Genomic DNA, 27,767 nt, shown 5'->3' on the forward strand with positions numbered 1-27,767 from the left:
TCAAAGCCATATAACTATTTAGCTAGGAACTGAAGAGATATTATGAAGTATTTTCATTCTACCAGGTGTTACAGAAATGAACTAAACTACCTTTACTGTGTTCTTTGATGTATTATCATCAACTAAGTAAATCCCCAATTGTAAATATAGATTCTTCTTCATCTTCTATACATTAAACTCTGACTTTTGTGTGTGCTGAGAAACGAAACTTTATAAAAGCTGAGTTAAGGTGACAAAGAAACAGAAGTTAACGTGTCAGGGAAACAATACTGCTAGAATTACAGAAAGTTATCCTTGCTCAAAAGCAGTCGTTGGGCTGTCACTTGTTTAGGAAAAATTATATTAAATTATGCTAACTTAATAACATTTTAAGTTCTAGAATCCTGCTTATAGCCTCTTGGTATTAAATGATTGTGTGCTGGGGAAATTGTTTAAATCGTCTTTAAAAATTTCTGTAAAGTTCAGTTCCATAGGCACTGCTTGCACAATTCCATAGCAATTTTTCTAATTTGAACTTTGTTGAGAGATGTGTTTCTAAAATATAGTCCATGATTTCCTTTATGAGAATCATCTGGGGTGCCTGTCTAAACCACAGATTTTGACTTCTTCCCAAACCTACCAAATTCCTGACTTAATGAGAATACCCACTAACATCGAGAACCATGGCTTTGTTAAGTAGTAATCCTTTTCCTTTACAGGCATACCTCGTTCTATTGTGCTTCGCTTTATTATGCTTCAGAGATGTTGCATTTTTTACAAATTGAAGGCAAGACCCTCCACCAGCACAAAGATTATGACTCGCTGTATTGCGGTGATCTGGAATCGGACCCGCAATATTTCCGAGGTATGCCTGTGTAGACCTCCTCCCACTAACTCTTGAAACATCTCTGTGTTCTCTGCCTTAGCTTTTCATCAACAACTACTATAGCAGAAATTGTTGTTACTACACCAATAACAATCTTTTCAACACCCTTCTTTCACATGCTTCCAGGAAGAGAGAGATTGGGGAGGTTTTCAAAGGGAAGATTGAGAAGTGGATGCTTAATATTTGAATGCTGGCGGCCTCTTTATTCATCTTTCATTGTCTAAATGCAAACATGGCACCAAAAAAAGGTCATGACAGTGACTTTCATTTATAAAGCACTTATGCATTTTTTTAAAATTCATATAATTTGTTCCTAGAAGGACACCTAGGTCATTTCGCTCAATTCTGTCATTGTATAGGTAAAGAAAATGATGCCTAGAGATGTTATATGATTTGTTTAAGATCACTCTCCTAATTAATTGTTGGCAGACCTAGACTAGGAATACAGATATCCTGACTGTCAGACCATTGATCTTTTTAGGGCATAATAATATAAAAAATATTGTATATTGCAGTTATTTATGTGAAGAGCAAATTATTTTGTAAGTAGAACATCATTATTTGTTGTTCTTAATAGTCTTACTACTTTCCAAGGTCTGTTTCTATGTTTTACCAGGTCTGTTTCTATTTATTGTATGTCATAGGAAAACAGCTTAAAAACACCTTTCTTACTGAGTGAGCTTTTGTACAAATTGTAGCTTTCAAAGGGATTGGATCCCTGTTGCTTGAGGTTGAATTTGGTAACACTTTATTTCAGGTGTCAAGGCATGGTACATTTAATTAGCATTCACTGTAATAACACTGATCAATGTGAATTTTGTTGATGTAAATGTGGATGGTAGAATTATTATACTTTGAACAGAATCCACCCACATGCTTTTATATTTACTGGACTCTTCTCTATCTTGCTCAGTTTTGTTTAGGAAAAAAAACACAAAACAAAAATAACCCCCACACACACAAAAACAAAACAAACAAAAGCAAAAAAATACAAACAAAAAAACCAAACAAACCCTGCTTTCTGTTTCTTTCTTTGGAATGTTTAACTGATGGTTGTTTGATTTTTCAAAGTACCTAGTGGAATATGTACAGTAATAAGGTCTTTTGCCTTTCCTGATTATGTCACAATTCAATCGAGTAGTTATTTAAATTTGGATTTAAATACTTAGGCCATTTTATATAACTTGCTGAGGTGATAAAATCATATGCTCTAAAAATCTAGACAGATAGCCAAGAAACAGAAGAGTATTATTAGCCCAAACAGATCAGTAGAAATACTCCTAATCAGACCTCATCTGGAAAGCTATAAGATAAGAGGAATACTCTGACTTGAGCGAGAGAAATGTCATGTTTTGCACATAAAAAATGGTAGTCCTGGAGAACAGAATTTGCTGAGCACAGAGACCATTTTGCACTTAAGAAAAATGATTTTTCTATTATAAGCCTAAGCACGAAACTCACCTGAATTAATTCCAGAGATTTTTGAATCAAGAAAAGTGAAGGCAAGTAGAATGATTTGCAAACAGATTTGTCATGGAAGCAGTAAGAGCAGTGAAGCATATATCCTAGAGAATTTTTTTCCTCCATACCTAGAGTACTGAAAGCAAATGCCTATTAATTTAATTTTAATTGAAACTTTTCAAATAAAATTAAAAAGTAACAGTATTTTTTGGGTAGCGTACAACTATCAGCTACTACACGGACAAAGTAAAATAAAACCCAAAAACTTCTGTATATGGCAGAATGATAAATATGATATTCTGAAAAGCTGGGTAAAATAAAGTAAACATAATTTTAATTGAATGGCTGACTTTGTAAAAAAAAAAAAGTAAGGGATTTCGGGTACTGTGGGAACAAATGTTGATATGAGGAAACTTGTCTCAGGGATTAATTGTTTTCTGGTGGAGAATTCTGTGGAGACTAGACGTAAGCCCATGAAAAGTAGCTAAACCTGGACTCTCAAAGGGATAGCACAGAGTGACCTAGAAAAAATTCCACTTGACTGGCAAATTAAACAAAAGAAACTGTCTGACACTTTGGTGACTCTGGTTTGGGGAACAGGAGGAAGCTTTCATGAGAATTTGCAACTACAGTCTTCAGGCCTGCCCTCATTTGGGTCTGGAGCTTGAACTTAAATTATCTGCTTAGTAGGACAAATCTAAGCCAAGGCATTCTTTAAAAGTAATTCTTGTTTGACGGCTCCCCTATGGTATCTAGCAGAAGCAAGTACAAGTCTTCCCTGAAGAATCACTGGCACCCAAGACCTCAGAATTCCCACAGGCTGTGGTTAGCCAAATAGTACATGATTAAAAATGACAGCCACATTATGAAACCATGAGCAATATAATGAAAATGACAACAAATTTAGATTTACAAATACCAACAAAGTAGTATAATATACTTAACACTTAAAATATAGAGATAGAAAGGAAAACAAAAGAGCAATACGTAAGAGATTATGAAATAAGGCACACAGATTTAAAGACAAACACTTCTAGAAATGACAATATACTTAATTAAAAGCTCATAAATTAAACATAATTATACTCAAGTGAAGAGAGAGTTGGTGAACTGGAAGATTGATACTAAGTTATCCAGAATACAAAACAAAAATGGATGGAAAATATGAGAGTTTAGGGCAAATGGAGAATTAAATAAGAGCTATGATATATGATTGTCGTGCGGGAGACCCTGCTCGCTGCGCCATTTGTCGTGCGGGCTGGCCTGCGGGTTCTCTGCTCCCGCTCCCCACATAAGAACGCAGGATATGGTGAGGCCAAAAAGGAACACCCACGGAGCCATAGGTAGGGGAGTCATGCCACTATGGTCTCATTGGAGGCTGGGTTCACCGGACGTGCGACCTGCTGTCCGTTTTTCTGCCAACCGACCGATGACTTTCCTCCACTCTCCTTGGCTCTGTTCCTCTACTCTCCTCGGCAATCCTTGGCTCTCCTCCGTAGCCGCAGCAGTTATACTAGCGGCCAATTGGCTAACTGGCCACAGCCGACGGCCGATCAGCCACAGCTGACGGCCATCCACTACCCGAGCCAGCACCTTTCCACGTGAGGCTGAGAGCCTGTAAACTACTTTCTGGGGCTCTGTCCCCACAATGACTACTCAGATTAGTAGATTGAAAAAATAGAATGAGGAAAAGGTAATATTTGAAGAAACTGCCTTAGAAATTTCCAGAACTGATGAAAGATAAAAATTCTTGGACTCAGTAAAACCCAGTATATCTCACAATAAATAAAAAGAAACTCATACCAAGACACATTATGGTAAAACTGTAAAATAGTTTTTAAAAAGAAAATGTTGAAAGTAATCTGAGTGAAAAATGACTAGTACAAAGGATTAATAATTAGAAAATTAATATCTTTATAGTGCTGAGATAAAAGAACTGTCTATCTAGAATTGAGTCTCAGCAAATCTATATTTCAATAACAAGGGTTAACCAAACAAGCTGAGAGCACTTACAATTAGCAGACCTTTACTAAAAGAACTTCTAAAGGATATACAGTTGACCCCTGAATAACGTGGATTTGAACTGTGCGGGTCCACTTATACGCAGATTTTTTTTTCAGGGAATATACAGTTGGCCGTTAGGTTTTGCATCTACGGATTCAGCCAACCACAGATCAAAACCAGTATTTTTTTTTTTTTTTTGATTTTTCTCTCTGTCCTTCTCTTTTTTTTTTTTAAATTTTATTAAATTTATTGGGGTGACAATTGTTAGTAAAATTACATAGATTTCAGGTGTACAATTCTGTATTACATCATCTATAAATCCCATTGTGTGTTCATCACCCAGAGTCAGTTCTCCTTCCATCACCATATATTCGATCCCCCTTACCCTCATCTCCCACCCCCCACCCCCCACCCCCCTTACCCTCTGGCAACCACCAAACCATTGTCTGTGTCTATGAGTTTCTGTTTCTCATTTGTTTGTCTTGTTCTTTTGTTGCTTTTGGTTTATATACCACATATCAGTGAAATCACATGGTTCTCTGCTTTTTCTGTCTGACTTATTTTGCTCAGCATTACACTCTCAAGATCCATCCATGTTGTCACAAATGTTCCTATATCATCTTTTCTTACCGCCGAATTGTATTCCATTGTGTATATATACCACAACTTCTTCATCCATTCATCTATCGAAGGACATTTTGGTTGTTTCCAAAAACCAGTATTTTCGATTTGCAGTTGGGAATCTGTAGATACAAAGGGCTGACTGTATGCATTGTTCTATGCCATTTTAAATAAGGGACTTGGGCGTTCATGGATTTTGGTATCTGTGTTTGTGTGTGTGTGTGTGTGTGTGTGTGTGTGTGTGTGTGTGTGAGTGTGTTGGGGTGTGTCCTGGAACCAATTCTCTGCAGATACTGAGGGACATAAGAAAAAAGAAAAGGATCCCAGAAAGATGATCTGAGATTGAAAAAAAAAATGGTAAGCTATGAAAAGACTACATATGTGGGAAATTATAAATTAACTTTATATATAAAACATTAATGTTGTATAATTTATGATATTAGAAAATATTTAAAATATAATTAAAATACTAGACAAGTATTTTAAGCTAGGAGGGAATTGATCAGGTCTGAGCTTGCATGGATTTGCAAGAGGGTAAATGATAACATTATTACTACTAGCTTATATGAATTTAGTGCTTGTGATATACCAATCATGTCCTGATTGCTATATGTGTATTAACTTACATTAGGGCCCACACTAACTCTGTGAGGGTAGTGATCTTATTATCTCCATTTTACAGATGATAAAACTGACAACCTGAAGCCACAGAGGTGAAACAGAATTTGAATCCAGGTGACCTGGTTTAGTTCTATGATCCTAACCACTAGGCAGTACTACTTCTGATTAATTTTAGGTCTTATGCTTGCTAAAATTTAAAAGGTAACCACTAAAAGAAAATTAGTATACAACTACCTGTGTATTAGAGAAGAAAAGTGGAGTAAGGGAGGGGGAATTGGTAGCAGTTGCAAAGAAGCATAGAAAAATCAGGCCAAATAAAAAGCACAAAATAAGATGATAGAAATACATCAAAAGATTGTAGTAGTGAATAAGTGTTGCTTGTTAAAGGACAGAGATTGACAGACTGGATTAAAAATTAAAAAATCCAGCTATATTATTTTTAGATAAGACATAGTCAAAATACAGGGACACAAATAATATGACAGAATAAGGATGAAAAAGATATGCCAGGCAAACACTAACTAAAAGAAAGCTAAGATAACTATATTAATGTAGGATAACACACACTTGAAGTCAAAGAGCATTATTGGTTATAAAGACAGTTACTATATAAAAAACAAAGGTTCACTACACCAGGAAGAGGTAACAATTTTAAGCTTGTATGCACCCAATAAACTAGCTTTAAATTATGTAAAGCAAAAATTGATAGAACTGCTTGGAGAAATTGACAAACCCATCATAAAGGTGGGTGATATCAGAAATTAATGAGTCAAGCAGACGGTTCATACAAAAATGGAGTTTCTTTATTAACCACTTAGTTGAGAATGTAATATACATACACTGAATTTTGTGCACCCCAAAATTATGGACTATGTATTTTTCTTAGTCAAAGGAAACATAATTTATAAAGATTGGCCATGAAGCCATAAATCACATTTCAACCAATTTTAAAGAACTGGTAATGTGCTGATCCCACACCATGCAGTTATATTAGTCATCAAACAAACAAACAAAGAAACAAACAAAACTAAACATCTTCATTGATTTTTACTTATGCTTTTGTTTTTCCTCCTTACTTTTTGTTTCTTATATCAGAAGCTAAGATTACCAAGTTGAGACTGTTCTTTTCTAATATCATTTAATGCTATTTATTTCCCTCAAAGACTTGCTTTAATAAATTTTGATAATGTTGCATTTTCATGTTAATTTCGTTTAAAATATTTTCTAATTTACATTGAAACTTCCCTTGACTTAAATGTCAAGTTAATCAAGTTGGTGGATAATGTTGTTCAGGTCTTCTATAGCCTAACTGATTTTCTGTGTACTTCTTCTACCAACTACTGAGTGAGGAATGTTGAAGTCTCCAACTTTAATTGTGAATTTGTTTATTTCTCCTTTTAGTTTGATCAGTTTTTACTTAATGTGTTTTGAAGCTCCTTTGTTAGTTGCATACATTTTTAGAATTTTTATGTCTTCCTGGAGAATTACTTCTTTACCATTAATTATCATTGGTCTTTATCTCTGTTATTATTCCTTGTTCTGAATGAAGTCTTTTCCCCTTGATATTTATGCAGCTATTCCAGCTTTTTTTTGGGATTCATGTTTCAATAATATATCTTTTTTATGTCCTTATTTTTTAAAACCTATCTTTGTTATTATATTTAAGATGCATTTTCTTATACATAGAATATAGCGGGTGTACCCCAAAAATGTATATACATGACTTGTATTTATCTTTTGTTATCGGTGTATATTATTACAATTTTAATACAGTTTTTTTCTTTCTTAAAATGTGTATACATTTTTTTTTGGCACCCTTTGTGTTTGGGTCTTGTTATTTTATCCATTCTGACAATCTCTGCCTTTTACTTTGTGTTTAGATCATTTACATTTAATTAGTGATATGTATGGATTAAAATATGTCTTACTAGGCATTTTCTGTTTTTATTTCTGTTCTTGTTTTTTCTCTTTTTCTGACCTCTTTTTAAAATTCTGTATGTTATGTTAATCTCCAATATTGGCTTAATATGTAAACCATTTTCTTTAAAATGTTTTAGTGATTGTTCTATGGTTCACAATGTACATCTTAATTACTCAGAGTATACCTTTAAATATTCTGCTATTTTACATGTAGTGTAAGGACTGTGCAACAGTTCTTTCCAATTCCTTCCTCTCATCTTTGTGCTATTGTAGTAGTATTTTACTTTTCTGTACACTATAAACACATAATATAATGCTATTTCTGCTTTAGACTCAGTTATCTTTTAGAGCATTTAAAAACAAGAAAAATAAATTTTATATTTTCTTTCATTTATTCCACTTTCCCCTTTCTTCTTTCCTTCCTTCCTTCCTTCCTTCCTTCCTTCCTTCCTTCCTTCCTTCCTTCTTCTTTTCTTTTCTGTTTTTTGGGGGGCATAGTTCCAGATTTCTGTCTGGTGTCATATTCTTTCTGCTGAAGAACTCTTCCAATGTTTTTTTTTTTTTTTTTTTTTTTTTTTTACTGTTGGTATGCTTGTTGATAAAAATTCTGTTTTTGTTTATCTGAGAAAAATTTTAGTTTCTCCTTCATTCTTGAAAAATATTTTCATTGGCTATACAATTCTGGATTGACTTTTTTTTTTTTTTTTTTTTGTCTTTCAGCACTTTAAGACCACATTCTATTGACTTGTGACTTGAATTGTTTCTTATTGGATGTCTACTGTAATTCTCATTTTTGTTCTTCTCTATGCAATATTTCTTTCCTGTCTGGTGGCTTCAACACTTGGATGTTCTGTTCTGATTTTATTTTTATTCCACTCTGATTTTCTGTTGTATAGGTTGGTACTATTGACCTATCTTCAAATTCACTGATCCTTTCTTTGGCTGAGTTGAGTTTACTGATTAGCCTGTCAAAGACATTCGCTATCTTTGTTACTCTAATCCTCATTATAACATTTCCATTAATTCTTTCTTACATTTCCATTAATTCTTTAATCTCTGTGATTAAATTACCCATTTGTCCTTGCATGCTGTCCACTTTTTCCATTAGAACTTTTAACATTTATTTTTTTTTAAAGGAGGGCACAGCTCACAAAGGCCCATGAGGGGATCAGACCAGCAACATTGGTGCTACTAGCACCACACTCTAACCAACTGAGCTAACCCACCACCCTGAGCCTTTAACATCTTAATAATAGTATTTTAGATTCCCTAATAGTTCTGACATGTGTGCTGTATTTGAAACTGATTCTTTAGATCATTTTGTCTCTTCATGTATTTTTATTTTCTTTTTTGATGGCTCATAATTTTTTGTTAATGTCTGGTGTAAGACATTAGCCTAAAAATGTGTATGTCCTAACTTCTGTTAAGTGTTCAGTGTTCTTTTGAGTCCATGTGGACAGGAGGTGATTTAGATTTGGGATTGCTGTTTCTCTCTTTACACTCAGTGCACCACAGGCTTCAGATTTTACTGTTTTTTACTTTGTGTTTAGGGTGATGGTAGTTTATCAGGGATTGTTTTTTCCTCTCACTATCATACCCTTAATTTCAGATCTTCCCTTTGTGCCATGCATTAGAGAGAGTTTCTCTCTACATTCTTGCCCATTCTCCTTGCAGTCTACTATTGTTACTTTACGCTTATGGTGAGAGTTCAGGGCATTTTTTTATAGTTCTGATTAAGCTTCTGTTTTAGGCAGGTGCTATGTCCAGTCTCAGGTGTATGACTGTATCAGCTCCTGTTCCACCCACAGTTGTAGGTCTGTGATTGGCTTGTATTCCTTCCTGGCCCTGCTCCAGATATTGAGGTTTGTTCCCCTTCCCTTTTATTTCCCCCCAATTTCAATGGGTTTTCAGTAGTGCCTAAAGGTTGAACATCTTTGTTAGCCTTCCACCAGTAGTGGAAGGCACTTGTCTGTAGGGGGAAAAGAGAAGACAGACCTGGGTGGGCTTTTGTGTCTTTTTTTGAAATGTCTGTTGTTGCCTTCCTCCATGCCTGCACCAAGGAGGATGCTTTCTCAGGACTCTCATCAATCTTTTTTGTTTGCTTGTTTGTTTGTTTGTTTGTTTGTACAAGCATTAGGTCAGGAGTGTGAAGAGCCTGCAAGTGCTGTGAATTCTTTTTACATATGTCTCTCCCCAATAATTTATACTCTTTTGTGAACCCTTTTTTAAGCTTTACCAATTTATTAAAAATTTTAGTTGAATTCTTACTGGTTTCTGACAGTTTGTGTGCTAGGTAAGTATTTGCATCCTGTTTCTCCTTGCAGGTACCTGTCTTTCCTTAGATTTTAGGTTAGAGTTTGTTGCTCTGCTACATCAGATTCCTGATGAGTTCAAGAAAAGTTGGGAGTTTTCAGATTTTCCAGAACTTTTTTGGTTATTTTTATTGTATTAAATGTAGAACAATGCTCTCTCCAACTTTCTAAATCTCACATAGAAGCTGACAGTAACTGTCCATTATATTTCAATGGGAGAATCCGAAAATGTAGAATTTATATTCATGGATTATATACAAATCACGAAGGCCTTGGGTTTGAATTAGCTCAAGGAGAAATTTTATTATAACCTTTTTTACATTCCTATTTACACCTTGTCACCATTGGTGAAATTTGGAGTGGTAAAGTGATAATAGCTGAAATATACATAGTGCATACTATATGCCAAAACTATTTTAAGTGTTTTCCAGATAACAACTTATTTAATCCTCACAACAACTTTGATTTTACTGATAAAGAAATTGATGCGCGGTGAGGCTAAGTAACTTGCTCAAGATAACACACCTTTTAAGTAATAGAGTTGGGATTTGAACCCAGGTGTTTCCAATCACTAAGCTTTATTGTACCTCAAAAAAATATAAAAGGATGACAAATCAGGGTAATTTAGAACTCTGAAGATCGCCTAGTTCTGATCTTTTATTTTACAATTGAGAAATCTTAGGTGAGTTAAAGGACTATCCAGAGTTAAACACACAGTTGTACCTGATCCAATGTAGAGTCAAGATTTTCCATTTCCTGTTGTCTTTTCATATAATGATAACAGTTGATTAAAAGTGGGAGTACAGTTCCAGTGCGCGCCAGCACTCGTTTAAATAGATCTATTTGATTTTCCTTTAATTTATGTTACTGGGAGGAACTGTCATCAAACATAGTAACTTAACTTTTTTAGATTTTCTAGACCTTGAGATCCAATTTTTTTTTTTGGGGGGTAACAATTGTTAGTAAAATTACATAGATTTTAGGTGTACAAAGAGATCCAATTTTTAATGATTACATATTTAGGTTAGAATTTATTTATAGGTTCAGCTCAAGTGGTGGAGATTAAAGTAATTTTCAGATTGTCATTTAATTATATCACATCCACTTCTACTTGTCCAAGAACAGAAGGCATCCAAACTTAAAATATCCATCTTTGTTCAGACAGGGAAAAAAGTAAATACCCATAGATTAGAATTTTCTATCAAAAGGTTGTTTCCCTCTAGATATTTGTTAACTAATATATTTGATTATAGAAGCCATTTGTTCTACTCAGGCTTTTTTCCCATAATAACTGACTAACTCTTATTAGTACTATGAACGAGTCATAAATCATTCATTATCGTACCTCTATTCCTAACTCTTCCCTTTAACTTAATGCAGTGCTTATGGAAATTCATATACAATTTAAGGGCAGAGTTTTCATCTTATATTCTTTCTTTCCTTTCTTCACCATTCTATGATGGTTAAATAAGCACAGGAGAGTGTAGTTGGGACAGGAATCAGAAAACGTATTCATCATGGTCTGTAACACACTAGCAATTTGGCCTCTTGCATATGTTTTGGTATTTTTGAGCTTCTGTTTTCTCACCTTCCCCTCATGGTGTATGATGATCAACTAGATAATTTCTTAGCCCACAAGCATTTATTGAACTTCTATTATATGACAGACATACTGAGGACACAAAGTTGAATAGGACATAGCTGCTACTTCCCAGTGAGTTCATGTTCTAGTATGGGACTGCTGTGTACGTAATTATGACATGCAGCAAAATGTGTGCGTTTGATGTAGGAGAGAGAGATCTGAAAGAATCAAAATATTCACAGGGGGTGGCTTTAAAATATGAATAAAAGTCCACCAAGCAGGTGAGGAGAAAGCATTCCAGGCATAGGGAAAAGCATTTAAATATTTTCTAAGTGTGCGTCAAGAACTGATGCAGACCCACAAATGTGAGGGATTATAATCATTTTTAGGAAACTGTATCAAAGGATTATAAAAAAATTTAATTTGAATTTTGAAAACCAGCTTATTATGGTTGTTGGTAATAACCTTGGAGAAATGCTAGTTTTAAATTCACAAATAAAATATGGAGATAGAATGACAAATCAAGATTGTAATTAATCATAAGAAATTGGATCCTGCAAGGTTTCATTATCATGAGCTATGTTAATTAACATTTTTATTAATTATCTTGACAATAAAATCATCACACAGTTAGTGACCCTATGAGGTCGCAAAAATTGTAACAAACACAAATTAACATTGCTTAGAATGTCAAGGTTAAATAATTGAATGTAGGTTTCACTGGCATTATAGTAAAAATCCATACAATGTAGAAAGAGATAAGAAAACTTTCTCAGATTCAATATGACTCTTTTCATCTATTATGTTAAAGACATTTCATAACATTGACTTTTAGAAAGGAATTCTATATACTATCTTTCAGATTTTTCTAATATGATTGAATTCCTATTATTGCTATCCTCTGGGCAAATTAAGAATAATATAAGGCAAGTTTGGTTAATGACATGGGTAATCCAATGTTTAAAGATGTACCAACAGTCTACAGAATCCATTGATAAAGCTTAAAAGAAAAAGAGGACAATTTATAAGATGGTAAAACTTTGAAATAGTTTATCAGTGCAAGGGAAAAAGAAAATGTGATTTCAAAAGGAAAGACAAGGGCAGTAGAAAGCATCCAAGGAAGAAATAGATCTATACTGAGATAAAATAATGGTCAGAACATGTAGCTTTTTTTTTCTGTCATTAGAAATTGAAATATACTAGGTAATCAGGTGGTAAATGGCTTTGTAACAGGGAGGTGTTCATATGTATAAGGCAGGATATTTCACAGAGTATTTTCTTGTACTTATCTGTCTTAGTATATATTCTCTCACTTTGAACCTAAGTAGGATAATTTTTGTTTATTTCTGTTCTCCTAGAAAACTATATGCTATGCAAAGGAAATTGCTGTTTGAAATGTTTAATTGAAACCCAATCCTAACTGAACCAAATGTTTTATATTTCTTTGGTTGTACAGGGGCACCAACACACAGCACATTAAAAATAAAATTCTGTAATAAAAATATAGCCAAAATATTAAAAAAAATTAATGAAAAGAATATGGCATAATTAGAAAAAAGTAAAATGTTTATAATACCAACGCCCTCATAGAATTATCTTAATATTTGAGCATTGTCTTCTGGATGCAGCCGTATTTTTAACATAATTGCAGTCATAGTATTCATCTTTACATGCTAATTTTTGTATTGTGAATTGCCACATTTCTCCATCTTATAAAAAAAGATTTATCAGCATACAAAGACATGCACAGTAGAGCAAGGTAATATTAAACCAAAACAAATAGACAAAGAAAGAATTCAGGAGGAAGAGAGGGAATGGTAGAAAGAATAAGAAATGTGTAAGGTAATAAATGAAACATATGCCATTAGATTCTAAATGTAGGTCACAGATTTATCTTTGAATAGCCACACAAAGAGGGAAATGGGATCAATTCCTGATTTATGACATCTAATAGATTTAAAAAGACCAGTTTTTTAGGAGAAGCAACAAATATCCTTAATCCTGAGACCACAGAGAAATTTCTTTTATCATCTTAAAGAGGATACAATGGCTTCAACATCACTCTGGTATCAAATATACCCATGAGTTTCACAGGGCTGCTTTATGTAACATACATTTTTATATATTCAGTGTTGGTAAATACTATAGACCCAAAGTTAACATACCATAATGTATTTTAATGAAACATTTGCATTAATAATTCTGTTTGCTTTAGAATTTAGAAATTCTGTTTGAAATGAGCTGGTTGCTCCTTTTGTCTTGATAAAATCTGTCAAGATTACTTTGAATGGACACCTTTTTTTCATTTCTTTTGGCTAAATTTTTCATTGATGAGCAGACAATTTAAAGCATTTAATTGACCTTCGATCTAGTTATGATTTTTAGTGCAACCTTCCTGCACTCCTTTTTTATTACTATTTGTTTAACTCTGTACAATAGAATCATTGAATGAGGGAGTAAAGGGTTTGGCAACCAGAAATAGATAGAGCTAAGTTTAATATAATGACTTGTGAAAAGAGCACACAATTTGAGGCCGATAAATAAAAGAATGTATTTTAAAGGTATTAACCTAAATTGTACAAATTTGATCCAAACTTCATACAAATAATTGTTTTTATCTTTCTATACATAGATGCACACGTGCGTACACGTGCACACATACACACACATACACACATATAAGAATAAGAAGAGAAAGAAATTTATTTCCTGGACAAAACTCAGTAGCTTCCTGGCTAGACTGATTTATTTTCTCTGAGAACTACTATGTATTTGATACAAAAGACAGTTATTTGTCCAGAAATATGTGGTTTATTAAGAAAGTAAACAGTGATGAATGATGATAAAAATTACAAGAGTTGTAAGATGACGGGAGAAATCATTCCTAGTGAGTTGAATGTAGTTTTTACCATCAGGAAATGCATGAGAGATTTGATCAATTACAAAGAGAGTAGACAAAAGGTATCTCTCTCTATTAGTAAAAAATTATCTGTGTTCTACCATTCCTGACCAAGGATATAAGCTCATTGATTTCTAAATGACCCCTTGAGATTTTGCAGTTCTTTCTTTGTGGATTAATTGTACAAGATACATCCTTCATCCACTGCTGCCTCATGAGCATTCCTTTTCTAATAGAAAACAGAGGAATTTGCACAGTTATTTATTCTCAACTTTTAAACTTTTTCCTATTGTGAAGAAAACTCTGTTATAGCATGGCTGCTGTGTGGAGTCAGGGGAGATATCTGACCATGAAACTGAGCTTGTTTTTGACTCTTCCACTTATGTAGTAGGTGTGGTCTGCCTGGGCTCAGTAGGTTTTAAATAAATGGGGATCATCTTTACAAAGTTGTTAATCCCTGAAGATAAAGTAGGATATCACGTATCTAACACAATGTTAGTCTCTCAAAAAGTGATAGCCATATTATTATTGCTGATGATGTATTTTTTGAAGCAAATCGACAAAAACAGTGAGCAAATTTCTTGCAAAGTTCTTGTAGGCATCGTGCTTTTCTAGGTAAATGTTTAGGATTGGAGAAAGAGAATGTTAGATGTCATTTCTTCATAGCCAGTTATATTTTTGATTCTATGGATCATCCTGTCTCCTTGACCCTAGACTAGAGATTTTAATAAAGTTATTTAATATTATAACTTCAAATATTTTAAATGATGCAGGTTTTCTTACAAATAAATTGATTTTCTTGTATCTTGCCAATGTTGCATCAACTACATTTATTTATTTATTTATTTATTTATTTATAAATTAAAGTTTGTTGGGGTGACAATTATTAGTAAAGTTACATAGATTTCAGGTGTACAATTCTGTATTACATCATCTCTAAATCTCATTGTGTGTTCACCACCCAGAGTCCATTCTCCTTCCATCACCATATGTTTGATCCCCTTTACCGTCATCTACCACCGCCCACCCCCCTTACCCTCTGGTAGACATTAAACTATTGTCTGTGTCTGTGAATTTTTGTTTCTCATTTGTTTGTCTTGCTCTTTTGTTGTGTTTGGTTTATATACCGCGTATCAGTCAAATCATATGGTTCTCTGCTTTTTCTATCTGACTTATTTTGCTTAGCATTATATTCTCAAGATCCATCCGTGTTGTCACAAATGGTCCTATTTCATCTTTTCTTACTGCCGAATAGTATTCCATTCCAACTTCTTTATCCATTCATCTATCGAAGGACATTTTGGTTGTTTCCATGTCTTGGCCACCGTAAACAAAGCTGCAATGAACATTGGAGCTCACATGTCTTCATGGATAAATGTTTTCAGATTTTTTGGGTAGATACCCAGGAGAGGGATTGTTGGGTCATACGGTAATTCTATTTTTAATTTTTTGAGGAACCTCCACACTGCCTTCCATAGTGGCTGCACCAGTCTGCATTCCCACCAATAGTGTATGAGGGTTCCTTTTTCTCCACAGCCACTTGTTACTATTTGTCTTGTTGATGATAGCCATTCTGACTGGGGTGAGGTGATATCTCATTGTGGTTTTTATTTGCATTTCTCTGATGATTAGCAATGTTGAGCATTTTTTCGTATGTCTATTTGCCATTTGTATGTCCTCTTTGGAGAAATGTCTCTTCAGGTCTTCTGCCCATTTTTCAATTGGGTTGTTTGTTTTTGTTGTTGAGTTGCATGAGTTCCTTGTACATTTTGGATATTGGCCCCTTATCGGAGGCACTGTTTGCAAAAATCTTCTCCCATTCAGTTGGTTGCCTCTTTATTTTGTCGATGGTTTATTTTGCTGTGCAGAAACTTTTAAGTTTCATATAGTCCCATTCGTTTATTTTAGCTTTTACTTATCAACTACATTTATATTGCTGCTGATTAACCAATTAATAAAAGATGAATGAGGTTCCAGTTATTTGAACCAAGGGAGGGACTGCTGACTTAAAGTAAGCAAACAAAACATCTTTAGTGGGAGGACAGTGGGAGAAACTTCATGCATCATCATCATTTAGCAGAATTTTTAAACAATATTATAATCATATCTCAATACTCTCTTGTAACTCAAAGGAGGAGTGAAAATCTCTCTAAATCAACTTACTTTGCTCAGCAAGGTAATTTCACTTCATAAGTCATCTTCTTGCTGAGATTTCAGAGTCGTGCTTCTGACTCACTGGGCTAGCTTTGATGATGGTGAGTCATTTCATATTTTCTGAGAATAAGGCTACCTGACTATCATTGCTTTATCTTTGGTTAGTAATGAGTTGAGAAAATGCACCATCACAGGTGACAGGATAGATAAGAAGAGGGATATGGAAAGAAAAGCCAACCTCTATGATTTGGGTCTAATCTCATCTATCAGTTAAAGGGCCAATGATTTATGTAGTGAAAAAGATATTACACTAGCAGGTGTTCTAGCACTTCCAAGAACTTCCTTCTTTGCCTCTTGACTAAGAACAGGGAAGCAAAATTTTTGCCTTCTTAAAACATAAGTTCACACTGAGGCAAGATATTGGTCCTATCTGTGATTTATGTGATATCAGATTCTTGGTCAGGATGTCTAACTTGTCAGGTAAACTTCTAGATGCATAAAATGTATAAAAGCAGAAAGTAAAAACAGGAAAAATCATTGACATCTGATAATATTCTAACCTCTATTGAGTTAATACTTTACAAAGAAGAGGGCATAGAAGTGGACTGCTTTGTCACTGTTTCATTTGCAGATTTCCTTTACTTATTAATCCCTTTTTCAACCTACTCCTTTCTAGTCTTCCCCATGTCAATACCTCCCCATGTCACCCACCTGTAGCTAAAATCCTAGAATATATTTAACTTTTTTCTGATTACCTTCTCATTTTATTATCAAATTCTGTCTCTCCCTTCAAAATACATCCTAAATCCACATACTTCTCATAATCTCCACTGTTAAAACCGTAGTCCAAACCGTCATAATGTATAATGTGGTCTTCTGTAGTGGTCTCCTAATTGGCAGTCCTACTTACACGCTTGCCCTTTCTATATTCTATTCACTCAGCCAGGGTAATCAATTTCAAGAAACACATCAGACTGTGTCTCACCTGCTCAGAATCTCCCAATGCCTTCCCTTCCTTTTACCCTTCAAACAAAACTTGAAAAACCTCTTTCTGGTCTACTGGGACCTTTTTGTCCCTCAAACATGCTAAATTCTCTCCAGACTGAGGGTGTTTGCTTTGCCTAACATATGTACTCTTTCCAAAGCTGTCTTCTTAAGGTCTCTGCTCAGATATCAACTCTTCAAAAAGGCATTTCCTGGCCACCTTTAAAAAAATAATGTCTTAGGTCAAGGACATTGGAAGCAGAGCCTGCAATAGTATTTTTGTGGAAGTCATTTACTGAGGGTGTGCTCTCAGGAGAGGAGAAATGTAGGAGAAACATTATAGGATAGGGGAACAAAGCGAAAAAAAAATATGCACTCAGCTGAGGCCTTGCTTCAGGCTGCTTGCATGGGGAGCATTAGAGCACAAATCACATGATAGACTTTCCCACCTGAAGGCAGACAGACTGGCCGTTTGGACACCATGTCAGTCAATCATTGGCTGCTCCCAGGATGGTTGTACTGGGCCGCTCCTGGATGAAGCAGCTCCCATTCAGTTGAGGGCGATTTTCTATAAAAGGAGGCAGCTATGAGCCCTTAGCAGCCAATACTCAACAACAGGTGTGAGTGGGTGCTTCACCTGGTACTGAGGGACCTGGGGGAATGCCAACAGCATCCCTTCCAAGCAGCCTCCTCAGTTACGTGCTCGGCTTAACTTTTCATTACATTTATTCTTACCTGTCATTATAGTATCTACGTGTGTGTGTGTGTGTGTGTGTCTCTCTTGCCTTTCCAAGGTTAAAATAAAAACTTGACGAAGACAGGAATTTTGTCTTGTTTATTGCTATATTTCTAGGGCCTAGATAAGTACTCAATACATTAAAAGTATCAAATAAAAATAATCACGACTGACACTTATTAAGTGCTTAAAACATGCCAGGTATTCATTCATTTAATTCTCATCATAATTTTGTAAGAAAGTGACTATCATTATTCCCATTTACAGATGAGAAACTGAGGCATAGGGGCTAAGTACCTTGCCCACTTAGTTTTTTAGGAACTGGTGATTCCGTAGTTCAACCCTAGGCTGTTTCCTGCCTTCCGTGGACACTCATTGAATGCTGAAGGAATAAGTCAATTGAGTTCAACTCATCAGGCGTTTTCTAGGTATCAGCATAGTAATGGATTGGAAGTTCAGTAAAATTCATCCTTCAATGTCTTTCTGTGCCCGTGTCTGTAGCACAGGCTTAGGTAGCAAAAGACTGGCATTCTAGCTACTCTTCTCATTGCTTATGACTTTAGCCTCTATTTTTTTTTTTTTTTTTTTTAGTTTCAGGTGCACAAAACAAAGTAATACTTAGACGTTTATCATTTATATCCCTCACACTGTGTCAACCCGCCTCCCCCATCCACTGTCCCTCTGACATCGCACAGAGCCATTACATTTCCACTCTCTATTCCTAATGCTGTACTCCGCTTCTTATAAGTGTGTGTGTGTATATATATAGTTGAACTTGTAGTTGACATTCATTATTGTTCAGCTTCAGCTTCAGGTGTACAGTGCAGTGATCAGGCATCTACATCATCCCTGAGGTGGTCTCCTTAATGAGACAAGTGTCCATAGGATACAATACAAAATCTTTACAACATTGTTGATTACATTCCCCAAATTGACTTTCGTATCCCCGTGGCCATCTTGTGTATATTGACTGTGTTTCTAATCCCCTCACCTTCCCCCTTATCCCCACCCCCCCATCTAGCAACCCTCAGTTTTTCCTCTATGTCTCCGAAACTGTTTCCGATTAGTTCATTCATTTATTCTCTTCTTTAGATTCCACATATAAGTGAGATCATATGGTATTTGTCTTTCTCTGTCTGACTTATTTCACTTAACATAATGTTCTCTAGGTCCATCCATGTTGTTGCAAATGGTAAAATTTCTTTCTTCTTTATTAGCATCTATTTTAATTAGCTCTTTATGGCTCAGTTACTTCTTTATTGTTTGATGTAGTCCATATTTTGCCAGGAGTTGAAAGAACAAGATTTTACTTCTGGATCTGACATTGCTATTTTTGTGGACCAGGACAACTTTTTCTAGCCTCAGTTTTTTTATTTGTAAAGTGAGAAGTTTGAGCCAGATGAATAAATTTATGGGTCTGAGGCATATTAGTGTTTGGTAATGGTCTTTAAGGTGTTCTATATGAATGAATTAATAGATAAGTAAATGAATGAAACAAATGGAAGTATCATTTGAGATTCCAAAGAATTGTTTTGGGCTGTTTTAACTTTTGGACCAGAAAGCCAGAAAACATAAAAGATATGGACCTAACCAGAAGCATAAGCATTTCTTACTGTTTTCAATATATGCTCTCTGTTTCAGTTGTGTCACCTGGGTATCATTTCAGAAACCAGGAAACATGCTGTTTTATCTCCTAATCCCTAATTTCCCTTCAGATTAAATCACCAAAGTTCAGAAGGAGATACAAAATTTTGGGGTGAATCTGTGTAATGACTAGGCACATACTCTATAGAAAGAAAACTAGATTTGGAAGCAAGAGACATACATTTGAATTTCTGTTTGTGTCAGTAGCTGTGTAATAGTGTTTTGAAATCCCTTCCAATGAACTGGCACACATACTGTAAGAACAGTGATCTCAGAAGTTTTCATATAACATTTGCTGTGTTGTACACATAGACTTGGAAGCCAGTCATACAAATATATGGGTTTAAATCCCATCCCTGCCCCTTAATAGCTGAGGGCCTTGGGCAAGGCAGTTAAAATGTCTGATACTCAGGTTCCATCTCTATAAATTGAGTAAATGTGGAGATATTACAAGAATTATGCCTAACAGAGTTGCCAATTCATGTTTATAGACACTCAGTAAATGCTAGCTAATAACCACTACCACAAAAACAGTAATTTGGATTATACTCTGTAATATTAATAGGTTACTTCTTCCTGGACACTATTCCTATAATTTGGCCATGCTTTATATTAAAGCTTAATTCTAAGGTTCCAGATATTAGACTATCTGCTTAAATTTAGCTGCTTTAATTTAAAATTCCTATTTTGTCTTATTACTGAATGTGTTTGTTTTTTTTTTTTTTGAATGTGTTTTTTAACTTAGCAAACTTTTGACCTTGAATAGCGTTACCCAACAAAATGATTTTCAGAGCAATCTTTTAAAACAGTTTTTTTAAAAAAATTGATTTAAACTGGCACCATTATTTCATAAATAATTAATTTTGCCATCAAACTAACCAAGTGCCTTAGCTTTATTGAAAGACAATTATTTTAAATTAACATGTGAATATATATTTTAAATCTAGAATGGAGCTTCTAATTCTCTTAAGGGTACAATACACGCTTGTTATCTTAAGCAGCTTACAATACATTTTTATCCCTCTCATTAATTTTAAAAATTTTCCCTTATCAGTTCAGCCAGAATCCCGGCTTTGAATTAAAAGGTAGGTTGTCCAAATCTTTGGCTGAATCATAATCTTTGATATCCTGACCTGTGTATTTCTCAGCAGTTTTGCTTCTTTTTCTTTCTTCTTCTTTTTTTGAAAAAAAATTCTCTCAGTTACAGATCTTCTATTTTTCCCTACCTAGGCTTGAGCTCATTAAAATAAATTCTTTAGTTTGTTGTTTCCATTTTTCTGCTCTTGGAGCCCTTAATAAGGTTGCTAAGAAGATAAAATCTCCATGTTTATATTTACCCTAATCAGAAGGAGCTGTTCACTTTAAGTTTCATTCCTCTACTTAAATTTCTTTAGCTGAGCTAAGTGTAACTTGATGTATATATAGTACTTGCTTATTTTCTAGACTGTTTTGTCAGCAATGATTCGAGGTTGTAGTTAGCGTAATAGTTTAAAAGCTTTGTTTCAAATTTGTTTTGCAAAACAGCTATATCCTTCAGTTGGAGTCGTTGAACATATTTTCCACACAGATTTTTCAAATGACGAGTTTAATTTATTACATGTAGGAAGCATTCCATATCCGTTTCTATTGCTTCTGTAACAAATTACCCACATTTAGTGGTTTAAAACAACACAAATATATCATTTTACACTTCTAGAAGTCTGGCGCTGGTATCACTGGACTAAAATCAGGGTGTCTGCAGGGCCGCATTCCTTTCTGGAAGCTGGATGGAAAAATCTGTTTTCTTTGCCAGCTTCTAGAGTCTGCATACATTCTTTGGCTTGTGGCCTGCTTCTTTTCTCTCCAGATAGTTGCATCTCTCTGATCTTTCTTCTATAGCCATGTCTCCCTCTGAGTCTCTTCTTCTGCCTCCCTCTTTCACTTTCAAGGACACTTGTGATTATATTGTGCCCACCTGGATAATCCAAGGTATTCGCTCTATTGTAAAGTGAACAGTTTTAGCTCTATACCAAACTATATTCATCTGGAAATATATTTCCTTTCCCATGTAAAGTAACATTCACAGGTTCTAGGGATTAGGATTTGGGCATCTTTCTGGGGAACATTATTCTGTTTACCATACATTTAAATTTTTTTTCTTTGTTCCATTTGAGTATAAATAAGGAAATTTGCCTTGGTAGAAAGTTTCACCATAACTTTCTTTCCTGACTAGATAAGAATGATTTTAATTAGGATGCAAATGTACGCTTTGGCAAGATTGAAAGTAAAAGTAGCCAATTTATCCTTTTAAATTGTTTTTATCCACTGGTAACCCTTTCTGCTTCAAAGAAAGAAAAACATGGAAGTAAAAGGAACTTCAAGAGTGTGAGAGATTGTGTGTGGGGGCGGGCGGAGGTAGGAGAAAGAGAGACAGAGACTGTACTAAACAAGGGTGGATCACACAGCAGAACTAAAACCAATTGCATTCATTTTGCTTTGTCTAAATGAGGCACAGTCAGATAGGACAGAGTAAAAAGCATCACTGATTAATTGATTGGCCTTTTCAGGTGGAGGCTGAGACTAATGTGGTTTAGTGGGATTTGAGATTATCTCATTCAGCTATTCCTTCCAATTTTCACCCATTTGTGTGCTATCAGCATAAACTTTATATGATACCTACATATGGTTATACCTTCCATTGTTAATCCTTTTAAAATATATTATGGGAAATTAGAAAAATGTATGTGTATCTATGAATTTGAGAGTTGACAAGGGGAGGAACTGTTTAGAAATAGTGTTTCCCAATAAAATATTTCAGTTAATAAAAAATGATGTCACATTCCTTAATCTCTCCATCTCTAAAACGATGACCTTTTAAGATCTTAGTTCTGGTTTAAAAGTCTGGTCCTGGCTATTTATTAGAAATGAAACAGAAAATGTCATTGTCTGGGCTCTACCTCCAGAGATATTGATTTAATTGGTGAAATTCCTCCAATTTAATTTTGATTTTGTGTTCTTTCCCCAGATAAAGATCTTCAGGCTGAAAGTTAAAGTGAATACTAGTAAAGAAAAAAAAAAAAAGAAAAACCCAGACTGAGGGAAGAGCTCATAAGTGAACATTTATTTTCTTTGGATTACTTCTTGTTCTATTAAATCATATCTTATGTGTAGGGATTTTGAGGGATTTGTGAAAAATTGGAAAGATATTAGAAGACTGGAGGAAACGGATGTCTTGATTTTCAGAAAGGGACAGTAATTGAATACTATGTATTGCAAATTGATAACCTTTGGCATTGATTTTTAAAAATGAAATTCTAGAATAGATTTTAAAAATCAACTTTATTGAGGCATAATTTCTGTACAATAAAATACATTTAAAAATTATTCGTTTATTTTTTTTCAGTTACAGTTGATATTCAATATTATTTTATATTAGTTTCAGGTATACAGCATAGTGGTTAGACATTTGTATAATTTATGCAGTGATTCCCCCGATTAGCCTAGTGGGCCCCTGGCACTCTACATAGCTTTTGCAATATTATTGACTACTTTCACTGTGCTGTATTTTATATCCCTGTGACTATTTCGTAACTACAAATTTGTATTTCTGAATCCCTTCACCTTTTTCATCCAGCTCCCTAAACCCCTCTCCCCTGGCAACCATCAGTTTGTTCTCTGGATCTGTGAGTCTTTTTTGTTTTTGTTTTTTGTTCATTTATTGTGTTCCTAGGATGACACATGTAAGTGAGATCATATGGTATTTGTCTTTCTCTGTCTGACTCATTTCTCTTAGTATAATACCCTCTTGGTCCATCCATGTCACAAATGGTAAGATTTCATTCCTTTTTATGGCCGAGGAATATTCCATCGTATATATGTGCTACCATTTCTTTATTCATTCATCTATTGATGGGCACTTAGGTTGCTTCCATAACTTGGCCATTTTAAATAGTGCTGCAGTGAACATAGAGGTGCATATATCTTTTCAAATTAGGGCTTTGGGTTTATTTGGATAAATACCCAGAAGTGGAATTGCTGGGTCATAAGCTAGTTCTATTTTTAATTATTTTAACTTTTAATTAACTGTTTTCCATAGTGGCTTGTATCAATTTGCCATTCCACCAACAGTGTATGAGGGTTCCCTTTTCTCCACATCCTTGCCAACAACTGCTGTTTGTTGATTTATTGATGATAGCCATCCTGACAGGTGTGAGGTGATACATCATTGTAGTTTTAATTTGCATTTCTCTGATGATTAGTAGTGAACAACTTTTCATATGTCTATTGGCCATCTATATGTACTCTTTGGGGAAATGTCTATTTAAGTCCTTTGCCCATAATTTAATTTGATTGTTTTTGTCTTTGGTGTTGGGTTGTATGATGTTTTTTTTTTTTTTTTTCAAATAAACTTTCCATATTAACCCCTTATCAGATGTATCATTGGCAAATATCTTCTCCCATTCAATAGGCTGTCTTTTCATTTTGTTGATGGTTTCCTTTGCTGTGCAAAAACTTTTTAGTTTGATGTAGTCCCATTTGTTTATTTTTAGTTTTTTTCTCTTTGCCTGAGGAGATAGATCACACACAAAAAAAATCACTAAAAGCAATGTCAAAGAGTTTATTGCCCACGTTTTCTTCTAGGAATTTTATGGTATCTGGTCTTACATTTAAGTCTTTAATCCATTTTGAGTTTATTCTTGCATATAGCATAAGAAGGTGGTCAAGTTTCATTTTTTTGCATGTATCTGTCCAGTTTTCCCAACACCAATTTTTGAAGAGGCTGTCTTTAAACCAGTGTATGTTCTTGCCTCCTTTGTCATAGATTGTCATTTAGGCATGGATTTGTTTATGGGCTCTATTCTGATTCATTGATCTATGTGTCTATTTTTATGTCAGTACCATGCTATTTTGATTACTATGGTCTTGTAGTGTAGTTTGATATCAGGCAGCATGATGCCTCCAATTTTGTTCTTTCTCAGATTGCTGTGGCTATTCAGTTTCTTTTGTGATTCCTTATAAATTTTAGGATTATTTGTTCTAGTTTTGTCAAAAAAATGCCATTGGTGTTTTGATAGCGATTGCATTGAATCTATAGATTACTTTGGGTAGTATGAACATTTTACCGGTGTTAATCTTCATATCCATGAGCATGGTATATGCTTTCATTTACCGTATTTGCCATGTATAATGCACACATTTTTGCCCAAATTTGTGAGGGAAAAATAAGGATGCACATTATACATGGGTAGTACTAATTCCATATCTATATAAATGTTTTTAATTCTTTTATTTATGCTTATGAGTTAAAAGTATAACTCTAGAAATCATAATACCCTGGAATATGATAATCAGTTTTTTTGAATTTATGACAAACTTGCAACAATATAGAGTTCATGGCCTTTTATGATATATAAATATTGTAAATTTTTTACCGGTACATAAAAATTCTTGTACCCTGCATCTGTTCTTGTGTTTTCTAATTATTTGTTACATAAAATTTCTTGTACCATAATATGTTAAAAACTAAATGCTAAAATTCTTTTACAATACAAAAAAATTACTTAAATGTAAACAAGTAAAATTTTGAATTAAAATATTAAAATGAAAGATTTTTCCCCCTGAAAGTTTGGGCCAAAAATGTGGGTGTGCATTGTATATGGGAGCATATTATACACTGCAAAATATATGGTATTTATATCTTCTTCAATTACTTTCTTCAGTGTCTCATAGTTTTCTGAGTCTTTTACTTCCTTCATTCAATTTATTCCTAAGTATTTTATTTTTTTTGATGTAATTGTAAATGGGATTATTGTCTTAATTTCTCTTTCTGATAGTTCATTATTGGCGTATAAAAATGCAACTGATTTCTGAATATTAATTTTGTATCCTGCTACTTTACTAAATTCCTCAGTTTTAATAGGTTTTTGGTGGAATCTCTTATGTTCTCTCTCTATATATAGTATCATGTAATCTGCAAATTATGACAGTTTTACTTCTTCCTTTTTCATTTGGATGCCTTTTATTTCTTTTTCTTGTCTGATTACTGTGTCTAGGACTTCCAGTATTATGTAGAATAAAAGTGATGAAAGTGGGCATCCTTGTCTTGTTCCTGATTTTAAGGAGGACTTTTTAGTTTTTCCCTGTTGAATATAATGTTAGCTGTGGGTTTGTCATATATGGCCTTTGTTATGTTGAGATATGTTGCCTCTGTTCCCACTTTGCTGAGAGCTTTTACCATAAATGGATGCTGGATTTTTTCAAATGCTTTCTCTGCATCTATTGATATGATCATGTGATTTTAATCATTAATTTTGATTATGTGGTATATCACATTAATTGATTTGTGGATATTGAACCAGCCTTGCATCTCAGAAATGAATCCCACTTGATTGTGGAGTATGTATGATCTTTTTAATGTATTGCTATATTTGATTTGGGAATATTTTTTGAGGATTTTTGCATCTATGTTCATTAGGTATATTGGTCTATAGTTGTCTTTTTTTCTTGTAATGTCTTTGTCTGGTTTTGGAATCAGGGTAATTGTGGCCTGGTAAAATGAGGTTGGGAGCCTTCCCTCTTCTTGAATTTTTTGGAATAGTTTGAGGAGAATTAGTGTTAAATTTTTTTTTTTTTTTTTGAATGCTTGGTAAAATTCACCTGTGAAGCAATCTGGTCCAGGACTTTTGTTTGTTGATTGCTGATTCTATTTTATTAGTACTAATTGGTCAGTCCAGATTTTCTGTTTCTTCTTGATTCAGTCTTGGAAGATCGTATGCTTCTTGGAATTTTTCCATTTCTTCCAGATTGCCCAATTTGTTGGCATATAATTGCTCATAGTATTTTCTAAAAAAATTTATTTTGTATTTCACTGGTGTCTGTTGTCATTTCTCCTCTTTCATTTCTGATTTTATTTAGGTCCTCTCTCTCTTTTTCTTGATGAGTCTGGCTAAAGATTTATCAATTTTATTTATCTTTTCAAAGAACCAGCTCTTGGCCTCATTGATCTTTTTTTATTGTATTTTAGACCCTATTTCATTTATGTCTGTTATGATCTTTATTATTTCCTTCCACCTACTCATTTTAGGTTTGTTTACTCTTCTTTTTCTAGTTCCTTTAAGTGTAAGATTGGATTGTTTATTTGAGATTTTCTTGTTTCTTGATGTAAGCCTGTATATTGCTCTGAAATTCCCCCTTAGGACTGTTGAGCTATGTTCATAGAATTTGGATTGTTGTGTTTCCTTTTCACTTGTCTTTAGGTATCTTTTGATTTTTTCCTTGATCTCATTGTTGGCCCATTAATTATTTAGTAACATGTTATTTAGCCTCCATGTGTTTGTGTGTTGTTCAGTTTTTTCCTTGTAATTGATTTCTAGTTTCATTCCATAGTGGTCGGAGAAAATACTTGATATTATTTCAGTCTTCTTAAATTTATTGAGCTATCTTAATGTGGTCTATCTTGGAAAATGTTCCATATGCATTTGAAAAGAATGTGTATTCTGCTTTAGGGTGAAATGCTCTAAAAATATCAATTAAATCCATCTAGTGTAGTTTGTCATTTAAGGCTAGTGTTTCCTTTTCGATTTTTGTTTTTCAAATGAAAAAAGACACATGATTTTTTTTATTCAAGGAGTACATTATTTATATTTTTACCATGAATACATTTCTTTAATTTAAATTTAAATAAATTTAAATCTGATTGTTTATCCTGATTTTGTCCTATATCTACATATTGAATCAGTAGAAACATGAGAATTTCTCTAACAAAGGGAGTTATAAATTGAAAATACAGGTCTTTTTCAGTTGCTAGTCTATGAAAAATGGAACACTTCACTAATTTGTTGTCATCCTTGCACAGGGGCCATGCTAATCTTCTCTGTGTCGTTCCAACTTTAGTATATGTGCTACCGAAACAAGCACATCCTTGTTGATTTCCTATCTGGAAGATTTTTCCATTAGTGTCACTGGAGTGTTAAAGTCCTCTACTA

General features: G+C 34.1%; 1 protein-coding gene and 1 non-coding gene across 2 annotated transcripts in view; one reads left to right on the forward strand and one right to left on the reverse strand.

Moving 5' to 3' along the window:
- Positions 1-27,767, forward strand: part of GPR158 (G protein-coupled receptor 158) — a 390,742-nt gene that overhangs the window by 110,598 nt on the left and 252,377 nt on the right. The window lies entirely within an intron of this gene.
- On the reverse strand, positions 27,594-27,699 carry LOC141570219 (U6 spliceosomal RNA). Its single transcript, XR_012494230.2, has one exon. It is a non-coding gene; the product is annotated as a U6 spliceosomal RNA (small nuclear RNA).

Source organism: Rhinolophus sinicus, chromosome 1 (assembly GCF_057876585.1).
Source record: "Rhinolophus sinicus isolate RSI-liver-muscle chromosome 1, RSI-T2T, whole genome shotgun sequence".
NCBI classification, from domain to species: Eukaryota; Metazoa; Chordata; class Mammalia; order Chiroptera; family Rhinolophidae; genus Rhinolophus; species Rhinolophus sinicus.